General features: G+C 34.1%; 1 long non-coding RNA gene across 1 annotated transcript; it reads left to right on the forward strand.

Annotated features, from left to right (window-relative positions):
* Nucleotides 1-5,067: 5,067 nt before the first annotated feature.
* Nucleotides 5,068-5,461, forward strand: LOC142228789 (uncharacterized). Its single transcript, XR_012720269.1, has 2 exons — nt 5,068-5,184; nt 5,252-5,461. It is a non-coding gene; the product is annotated as an uncharacterized LOC142228789 (long non-coding RNA).
* Nucleotides 5,462-10,218: the final 4,757 nt, after the last annotated feature.

Consider the following 10,218-nt stretch of genomic DNA (forward strand, 5'->3'; position numbering starts at 1 on the left):
ATCAAAAAACAGACACTACCCTCAACAGTGAAATTCAACACATTAGCAATAATATCTCAAGTGTCATCCTCAAATTGAAATGCATCGCTACTCAATAATTTGTCAAACAATTTTCGATGCGAGTCAAATTCAAAATTAACATCGTTGCAAATACTTTTCAACCTAAATTTGTATGAATGGTATCCCCACTTCAAATTATATAATAAAATACTGCACTACATAATACACTACAATACCAATTGATAAATAATAATCTTATTAAACATATCAACAAATAAGAACAAAAAAAAAAAAAAAACAAACAACAAAACTTTAAATATCTTAAACATTATTAGTAAACACTTTTGCATTGATAATTCGATTTCCTTCCTTTTGGTTTCATAAAACAGCATTAAAATTTATTAACATGCGGGCAATTTGAAATTAGGAACGTACTGGGCCGCGTGTTAGAATTGATTTCCAGAAGAAGGAATTCACAAAATATACATTTTGAACTGATAATAGCATATGAATCAAACTGACGATGTGATGCACATTTTCATCCAGAAGATGTTGATTTCAACAATTTGTTGTTTTTAACAATTTTAATTGGTTGCACTTGTAATGTTTCTGGAAACTTTTTTTTTTGTCGATAAGCCACTCATTTTTCATTGGTCAGCTTCTTAATGTTTGCAAGAATGTACACTTATAGAAAAAGGTCTGCAAATAACAGCAGTCGATGTCTGCTGTTATATTTTTTGTACTTCAGGGCCTAATGAATAACAAATTACAAAATTTTTAGGTTGTAATTTTTTCCCCAAAGCATATTTAAGAATTAAAAGTAATTTTTGGTATATTTTTGCCCTGTAATATATTTACAAGCTCATAAATACGATCAGCAAACATTTTGTTTGCTATTATGCCTCAATTCGATAAATATTCACATTTTTAATCAATTACTATAGATTTTCATAAAATATTGTTTTAATTATGTTAGGATAGCTCCTAAGTTGATATTTTTATTTGCTTCAGCCAAAATAAAACATGATTTAGTGTAGACGAGCTTAAAAAATAGCAGGAAATGTTTGCTATTTCAGCAAACAGCGACTTCTGTCCCTTTTTTAGCAGACTTTTCTGCTGTCCTTACTAGCAAATTTCTTTGGCTGTAGCATCCAAAGATTTTAGTTTTCTGCAAAGAGATTTAAGTTTAGTGACTTCTCTAAAGTGTTGATTTAATTTTTCATATTGACGTACCAATTATTATAAACTATTTGAAGCAGTTCCAGTTAATTGTCCACCATTTTTTCATCGGTCAGCTTTGTAATGTTTTCAAGAACGTAGAATCCATAATTTTATTTTTCTGCAAAGAGACATACATTTAGTGACTTCCTTAAAGTTTTATTTAATTTTTTATTTTCACTTACCTATTTTTATAAACTATTTGGTTATTTGTCTAAAATATTCGGTTTTTTTTAATTTCTTGCAATTGACCACGAACTTCGTTGCACAAATAAGTATTGAAAACCACATGGTTTTTCGTTGCATTTTAGGGTAGTGTTTAGTGTTGTAAATTTTGATTACTTTTGACTACTCGTTACTTTTGTAAAAAAATTAAAAAAGACATTGTGGGCACTTTTTAATAATATCTTCCTCTTTTTTAAACAGTATAGAAAAGCAAATTACATTATCCAGTTTTATTCTAGTGTTATAAAATGTGGTGTTGTAGATATATGGGTCTCGTTAGAAAAAGATTTTCACCAATCATTCAAATTTTTAGAGCCAATTTCGTATTCACTATTTGGTATTTTTTCGTCAGGGTATATCTAAATGGCATTGTGTATTACTGATGCTTTCAATTTGCAAACTTTTTAAATCCACCATTTTCCACCATTGACAGTGGATGAAAATATTTAGCGATCATTTTTATCGTGAGACCCAATGTTGAAATTTTCCAAGGGTTTTTGAATAAGCTTGGGTACCTTCTCTGAAAACAATTGGATTGAACCAGCTGAAGTCAACGACATTATTTTTTCAAATGCAAACGTTTTTAAGAAATCAGATAAATTTTTCACTTTGTTCAAAGGTGAAGCCATATATCCTTTCCGTGTTATTTTAACTGATAAAACGATTTTCGAAAACTTCAATTAATATTTTCCAAGAAGTCAAGAATTTTACTTCCAAACCGCCAACTTACTTACCGTCAGAAGAAAAAAACTGGCATTGAAGATATTGAGTACTCTTTTACTAGTAACGAGTACTCAAAAAATTAGTCAGTAACGAGTACTTGTCTTATCTTCAACACCTTTCAGTTTTCTCATATTATCGTCAACACCTTTTCAAAGATTTCGTCAACATTTTGGCAAATTGGAAGTAGTTCGCAAACAATTTGAAGATGTATTGAAGATGAGCTGTTTCAAGTCAAGTTGAATTTATGTTGAAAATTATATTTACCCTCAAACTGAAAAGTTGTTGCATTTGAAAAACGCTCATCCTGTGTTTATTGGGATTTAATATGATGTTTTTCTTAAAGGCCGGTATGCACCTCTAGCGAAATTTTTGGTAGCAAAAATTTATTTAAGTCTACAACAAAAAAACAGGGCTGTGTACACAAATTTTATACCAGCTAATCGCTTTTAAAAATTGTTTATATATGTTCTAAATATTCCTAAATATTCTAAATACGAAATTGAACGCTACCGAAAATTTCGTTAGCATAAATAGCAATGCATTTCTTATGGGAATGAAATTTTTGCCTAGAGGTGCATACCGGCCTTAATAGTAGAATGATGTTGATTTACAAGTGGCAAGTACCATGTTGCAGCGCCTATCAGTCAGTGTTTTTATTCTCTAAGGATTCATCGGGTCTGTAAAATATCTGAAAAACAATAACTTTATTCCATTTGGAAACTCAAAAATCCTCTACCTTTTACAATTTTAAGCAAAATAACTATGTTTTCAGCATTTCATGATCGATTTTATTTAAATAAATTATAAGAAGCTAGTTGAGCTTGGTGTTTCAAAAAATATGAAATGGGTCTTCTAACAATAGTGATGGCAAAATACTTTCATGTACATTTCATACTTTTTCATACGCTTCCCCCATCACAGTTGGCGATTGTTGCAGTGTCACTTACGAGTCTGTGGTAGCGATGAGGATGAAATGGAACTTTAAAATGCTGGCAGGGAACACATTCCCATAATGTCGTGCCGAAATTTAAGGGAACAATAAACTGAGCATCAATTGAGTTAATTTATCTGCTTTATATTGAACTGTTTTAATAAAGCAACAGCGAAAATTTCAACTTGAAAAGTACTTACCTTTAGCGGCTAAACTCGAACATAGTACCCACCCCGTCGCACAAGCAGTTAACTTTAAATTAATTTAAAGCTAGTCATTTCTCAAGTAGTAGTGGTTGACATTTGGATTGATTTTATATGGAGTCAACTAACTATTTTAACATGGCGATGCCCAACTCTGCATTGCTTTAAATTTAGTTATTTTTTAACTAACTACAAGTTAGTTAGTTTTCAGTCAACGAAAAGTTAATTGTTTAAAAGTTGTCCCTAAAATCGCTGTATTTTAGCTTATTACAATGAACCCTGTCAACCAGTGATGCCAGGAAGTTTTTTGAAAATTCCCTACGTGGCTCCTAAAAATTCCCTTTTTCCCTACGCCCAAAATTTTTTTCCCTACGGTACTAAATTCAAACAAATTTGGCAAGAAAATAACAAATATTTTATATTGAATTCAATAATATGACATTTTTATTCGGATTTCGAACATTGCAACGTCATTGCTCATTTTTAACACTACCAACATTTTTCTTGTGGACTTTAATAGCCGCGTGTTTCTTCAGGTCAGATTTCTGCAAATTACGAACTTGCCACAAGCATTGGTATTTCAAATCGTCATTTTCGACCGCCTCTAGCCAACCCTTTAAGTCAACAGTGAGCCAATTTGGTCAAAAAGGCTATTTTCTAAATTTTGTTGGAATGGTTTTATGTTATTTTCTTCACTAGACGACATTTTCCTAAAACATTAAAAACTGTTGTGAATGTAACAGTTGTAAAGCAGTTTTTGAAAATATTACGGAATAAAAATCCTACATTTACTATTTTTATGTTAGCCTGATGCGCTGCACAGACTATCAGTTATTCCGGACGGAATGTCGGTGTTTGTAAAGAATCTTACAATGTGTCGGATCGATACGACTTGTCGGCGATGACTAAATAATCGGTAAATATGTTATCGATCCCATAAACATGCAGCAGTATCGATTATGCCTTCGGACTTAACTTATAATGTGCACAATGTAATGGAAATGTCGTCCGGAATAACTGATAGTCTGTAAAGCGCATGACACCAATGCAGGAGTGTTTAATGTCCAAGTCATTTAAACTACATATTATTACAATACTTATTCGAGCTTATTGAACAAGTTCTTCTCAGTAACTTAATAGTACTAATTTCCTTAATCTTCTTGTCCAATAGGCTATAAGTATTGTAATAATATGTAATCCTACATTTATATACACGAATCCGCGTATGCACTGCAAGTGATCTTTGTGTTAGAAAATATTGAGAGGCACCAAGTTGACGATGCCATCACCTGTTTATGAACCTTAATGGAAGCGTTTATTCCTGCAAATGAAATCTATTTACACATTTGTAATTAAATACCAATGCAAAAACATCTTTTGAACTTTTCTAAATAAAATCATTACAATAACATCGTTAACGGTGAATCACGTATTCCATTAGTTGAAGCTTTGACTACCATATATTTTGGATCTTCAAATATCTGGAATATTAAGGAAAAGTACTCTTCTTGTAGTAAAATATGGAAATTGGAAAAATTCCCTACATTTGTAGAAAAATGAAAGATCTGTCCTTTTTCCCTACCGATGTAATTTTAGGAAAAAATCCCTACAAAAAAGGATTTTCCCTACGCCCCTGCCAGCATTTCAATGTTCCATTTCATCCTCATCGCTACCACAGACTCGTAAGTGACACTGCAACAATCGCCAACTGTGATAGTATTTTGCCATCACTATTCGCATGAAAGTATTTTGCCATCACTATTGTCACAAGAGCCATTTTATATTTTGCGAAACACCAAGCGCAACTGGCTTATTATAATTTATTTCAATGAAAACGAAAATAAAGTGCTGAAAACATAGTTATTACGCTTAAAATTGTTAAAAGTAAATTGGTGAACAATTTTTGACTTTCCAAATGGAATAAAGTGATAGTTTTTCAAATATTTTCCAGACACGCTGCCTCCATTGGGAATAAAAGTACTGGCTGATAGACGCTACAACATTTAACTTACAACTTGTAACTCAACATCAATCTCTTATTAATGCATAAAAATGTGTTAAATGTGATGTGATAGCCGTATAAATGTTATAGTTATGAGAATTTATAAATGTTTCATAAAATTAATAAACATCTAAACAATCGTGTTTTACTTGACCACAATGATTATAATTCAAATTCAAACATTTATTTAATCAATTAAGCCCTCTTGGACCATACATTGATAGATTTTTTTACAACTATCTTAAAATGCACTTTGTCTGATTGTTTGAAGTGGCTCTTATTGGCGTCCTTCTAAATGTATCCAGAAGGGCTCCTAACAATTGCACTCATGCGATACTTTTTTGTAGTTACTTGGCGTGGTACAACTTCTCAATAGTGACGGCGCTTTTCCGAGGAGTTTTGGATATCGTATACGACTGTTTTCGACGTAGTGGGGATTCTCTGAAGCGCCCCCAAATTCAAAAAATGTTGGCAGGGGCATGGCATCACTGCTGTCAACATTTTTTGAATTTGACGGCTCTTTTGAGAATCCCCACCACGTCGAAAACAATCGTATACGACATCCAAAACTCGTCGGAAAAGGGCCGTCAAAAACGTATCGTATGAGTGCAATTATTAGGTGCCTTTTTTAATAAATTTAGAACGACGCCAATAAGAGCCCCTTCAAACAATCAGAAAAAGTGCATTTTAAGGTAGTTGTAAAAGAATCATTGTGGTCAAGCAAAACACGATTGTTTAGATGTTGATGTTGATTTAGTTTTCACTTTAGCGGCTAAACTCGAACTTAATACTCACCTTAATAAAAGAATGATGTTGATTTACAAGTGGCAAGTACCATGTTGCAGCGTCAGTCAGTGTTTTTATTCTCGATGGATGGGTCTGTAAAATATCTGAATAACAATCACTGTGTTTCTGTGGTAGCGATGAGGATGAAATGGACTTTAAAGAAGTCACTAGGTTAGGTTAAAGTGACGGCCCGATTAAAATTTAGGCTCACTTAGACTATTCAGTCCATTGTGATACCGCATTAACTAAAAGTACCTATTACATATCGGCACTTCTAGTTTTAACCGCTGAACCTTCTCGATTATTTCCTTCTGTTGAACCAACCAGAGAAAGAAGTCACTACGTTCTAAGTTCTTGAAAACAGTAAAAAGCTGACCGATGAAAAAATGTTGGACAATTAACTGGAACTGCTTCAAATAGTTTATAATAATTGGTAAGTCAATATGAAAAATTAAATTAACACTTTAGAGAAGTCAGTAAAATTAAATCTCTTTGAAGAAAAGTAAAATCTTTGGATGTTACATTCTTGCAAACATTAAGAAGCTGACCGATGACCGATGGAAAATGAATGACTTATCGACAAGAAAGTTTCCAGAATAATTTCAAAGTGCAACCAATTAAAATTATTAAAAAACTTGATATTTTTCCATATCAACAACTTCTGGATGAAAATGTGCATCACATAGTCAGTTTAGTTTGCATCCCATTATCAGTTTAAAATTGACATTTTGTGAATTCTTTCCGCTGGGAATCTTTTCTAACACGCGGCCCAGCACGTTGCTAATTTCAAATTGCCCACATACTAATTAGTTTTAATGCAGTTTTATGACACCAACGGGAGGGAAATCGAATTATATACACTCATAGAAAAAAGTCTGTTTTTGTTTCAGCAAACAAAATGCTGCTGTTTTAGCAGTTTTTTTTTTTTTGGTAGAACAGCAAACAATCGGTTCTTTTGGAACAGTGACATACTGTAGAAAAGTCAGTAGTTTGCTGAAATTTTCTGCTAATCCAAATAAAACTATAAATTCACTCCGGTCAAATGGACAATAGTAAAATGGTACACATTATATAACTTCAAACATTAAAAACAATTAGTATTTTTTGATTATGCAATAACATTTGTGAACAAGCCTCCCTTTTTAGTAATTTACATTTAGTTAAAACATTTTTTTTAATTAAATGGACCCTGGGATATGTATACGCTTAACTGGCTAACATAAATATTTGTCCCGAACCACAAATTTAACATGCCAATGTCTTCCAGCCCGATATATGGCTGTTCTACAAAATCCTAATTTTATTTCCCGTGCAAAAAAGCCGCAGAAAAACTCAACTTGAAGAAAATGTTCTAAAGGACTCTATATTTTTGTAAAGTATTTTCCAATAAGAGTTGGTATTTTCGTATTCGAAGATAAATTTAAAGTTTTGGGATAAATGTTCGAAATGTTTCTATAGAAATAAAATTTTTACAAAATAAAATTTTGACAACGTTTTCTATAGAAGTAAAATTTGGACAAAATTTTCAATAGAATTAAAATTTTGACAAAATTTTCTATAGAAATAAAATTTTGCCAAAATTTTCTATAGAAATAAAATTTGACAAAATTTTCTATAGGAATAAAATTTTGACAAAGAAAAAAAAATCGTGAAAATGACGATTTTAGCGGCTAAACTCGAACTTAATACCCACCTTAAGAGTGAATTTTAAAAATTCACTTTTTGTCATATTAGGGCCAATTTCCATACTTATTAAAAATTGTCAATACTCTAGCTAGTCATTCGCTGATGCAACGAAAGTTTGGATGAACATTATGAACCACGCAAAACCCGAATAGTTTGAAGTTGCCAATGCGAGATGTAAAGCTAGTTAAGTTTTCAATTTTTATATCCCTTTTATCGGCAGACTAAACTAAATTAAAATAAAAACAAGTAAAGGGTGATACGGTCAAAATTTGGTCAAGGGAAAACGCGTGTAAATCGGTGAAATCGTTTATTTAAAAAATCAAATTAAATTTCTTTTTCAAGTTCAATTAGTATAAAACTCAGGAAAAATATTCAGTTAGGCTTTCGCTTTTCCAAATCCGAATTGCCGGGCCTCACGCTTGACACCTGCCATCAGATTTTGTACAGCCACCTTGTCCACCTTCTCCGCCGCAGAAAGCCAGTTTGCCTTGAACTGCTGTTCGTCCTTAGCAGTTTTTTGGTCTTCTTTAGGTTCCGCTTGACAATAGCCCAGTATTTCTCAATTGGGCGGAGCTCTGGCGTGTTGGGAGGGTTCTTGTCCTTGGGAACCACCTGCACGTTGTTGGCGGCGTACCACTCAATGGCCTTTTTACCGTAATGGCAAGATGCCAAATCCGCGCAAAACAGTACGGAACAACCGTGTTTCTTCATGAAAGGCAGCAGGCGTTTATTCAAACACTCTTTCATGTAAATTTCTTGATTGACAGTCCCGGAAGCTATGAAAATGCTGCTTTTCAAGCCACAGTTACAGATAGCTTGCCAAACCAGATATTTCTTTGCGAACTTTGACAGTTTTATGTGCTTGAAAATATCTGCTACCTTTCCCCTTCCTTTTGCAGTATATAACTCCTGTCCCGAAAGCTGCTTGTAGTCGGCTTTGACGTAGGTTTCGTCGTCCATTACCACGCTGTCAAACTTCGTCAGCATCGTCGTGTACAGCCTCCGGGATCGCGCTTTGGCCGTCGTATTTTGTTTATCATCGCGATTTGGAGTCACTACCTTCTTGTAAGTCTATCGACTTCCGGCTTGGTTTTTGGCTCGATGCACGGTTGTAGACGATACACCCAGCTTATTTGCGGCATCTCGGAGAGAGAGGTTAAGGTTTCGCTTGAAACTACCGGCAACTCTCTTTGTCGTCTCAGCGGCTTCCGGTTTTCGAATTCCCCCCGAGCCAGACTTCCTGGCTGTCGACAAACGTTCCCCAAACACTTTAATTACATATGTAACGGTTGATTTGGCAACTTTTAGCGTTTTTGCCAGCTTTATGTGCGAGTAGCTCGGATTTTCGCGATGCGCGAGCAAAATTTTGATACGCTGCTCTTCTTGCTTGGACGGCATTTTGACAACTGGAGAGTGAATTCCAAAATCAAAATAGGAGCAACACTCTACATACACACACCTTCAAAATGAGGGGTGTTTAGGTTTTTTAAATGCAAAATTGAAAGAAATACGTCAAGTTTATATTGACCAAATTTTGACCGTATCACCCTTTATATACGGCTGTAAGTTCGGCCAGGCCAAATCTTACGTACCCTCCACCATGGATTTCGTAGAAACTTCTACGAAAGACTGTCATCCACAATCGAATTACTAGAGTTGTGGTATCTTAAAACTTCTTAACATCGTTTTCTAAATTGTGAGTTAGTCTACACGTGATATATATTAGAAGAGAGCCAGAATTGAAATATGGGGGTCGCTTATATGGGGGCTATATACAATTATGAACTTGATATGGACCAATTTTTGTGTGATTGGGGATCGATTTATCTGATGGCTATATATAACTATAGACCGATATGGACCTAGTTAGGCATGGTTGTTAACGGCCATATACTAGCACAAAGTACCAAATTTCAACTGACTCGGATGAAATTTGCTCCTCTAAGAGGCTCCAAAACCAAATCTCGGGATCGGTTTATATGTGGGCTATATATGATTATGGACCGATATGGACCACTTTTGGCATAGTTGTTAAATATCATATACTACCACCACGTATCAAATTTCAACCAGATCGGATGAATTTTGCTTCTCCAAAAGGCACCGGAGGTCAAATCTGGGGATCGTTTTATATGGGGGCTATATATAATTATGAACTGATATGAACCAATTCCTGCATGGTTGTTGGATACCATATACTAACTTACGTACCAAATTTCAACCAAATCGGATGAATTTTGCTCTTCCAAGGGGCTCCGGATCGGTTTATGTGGGGGCTATATATAATTATGGACCGATATGGACCAATTTTGGCATGGATATTAGAAGCCATATATAAACACCACGTACCAAATTTCAACCGGATCGGATGAGATTTGCTCTTCCAAGGGGCTCCGGAGGTCAAATGTGGGGATCAATTTATATAGGGCGTATATATAATTATG

This window comes from Haematobia irritans, chromosome 3, assembly GCF_050003625.1.
Source record: "Haematobia irritans isolate KBUSLIRL chromosome 3, ASM5000362v1, whole genome shotgun sequence".
Classification (NCBI taxonomy): Eukaryota; Metazoa; Arthropoda; class Insecta; order Diptera; family Muscidae; genus Haematobia; species Haematobia irritans.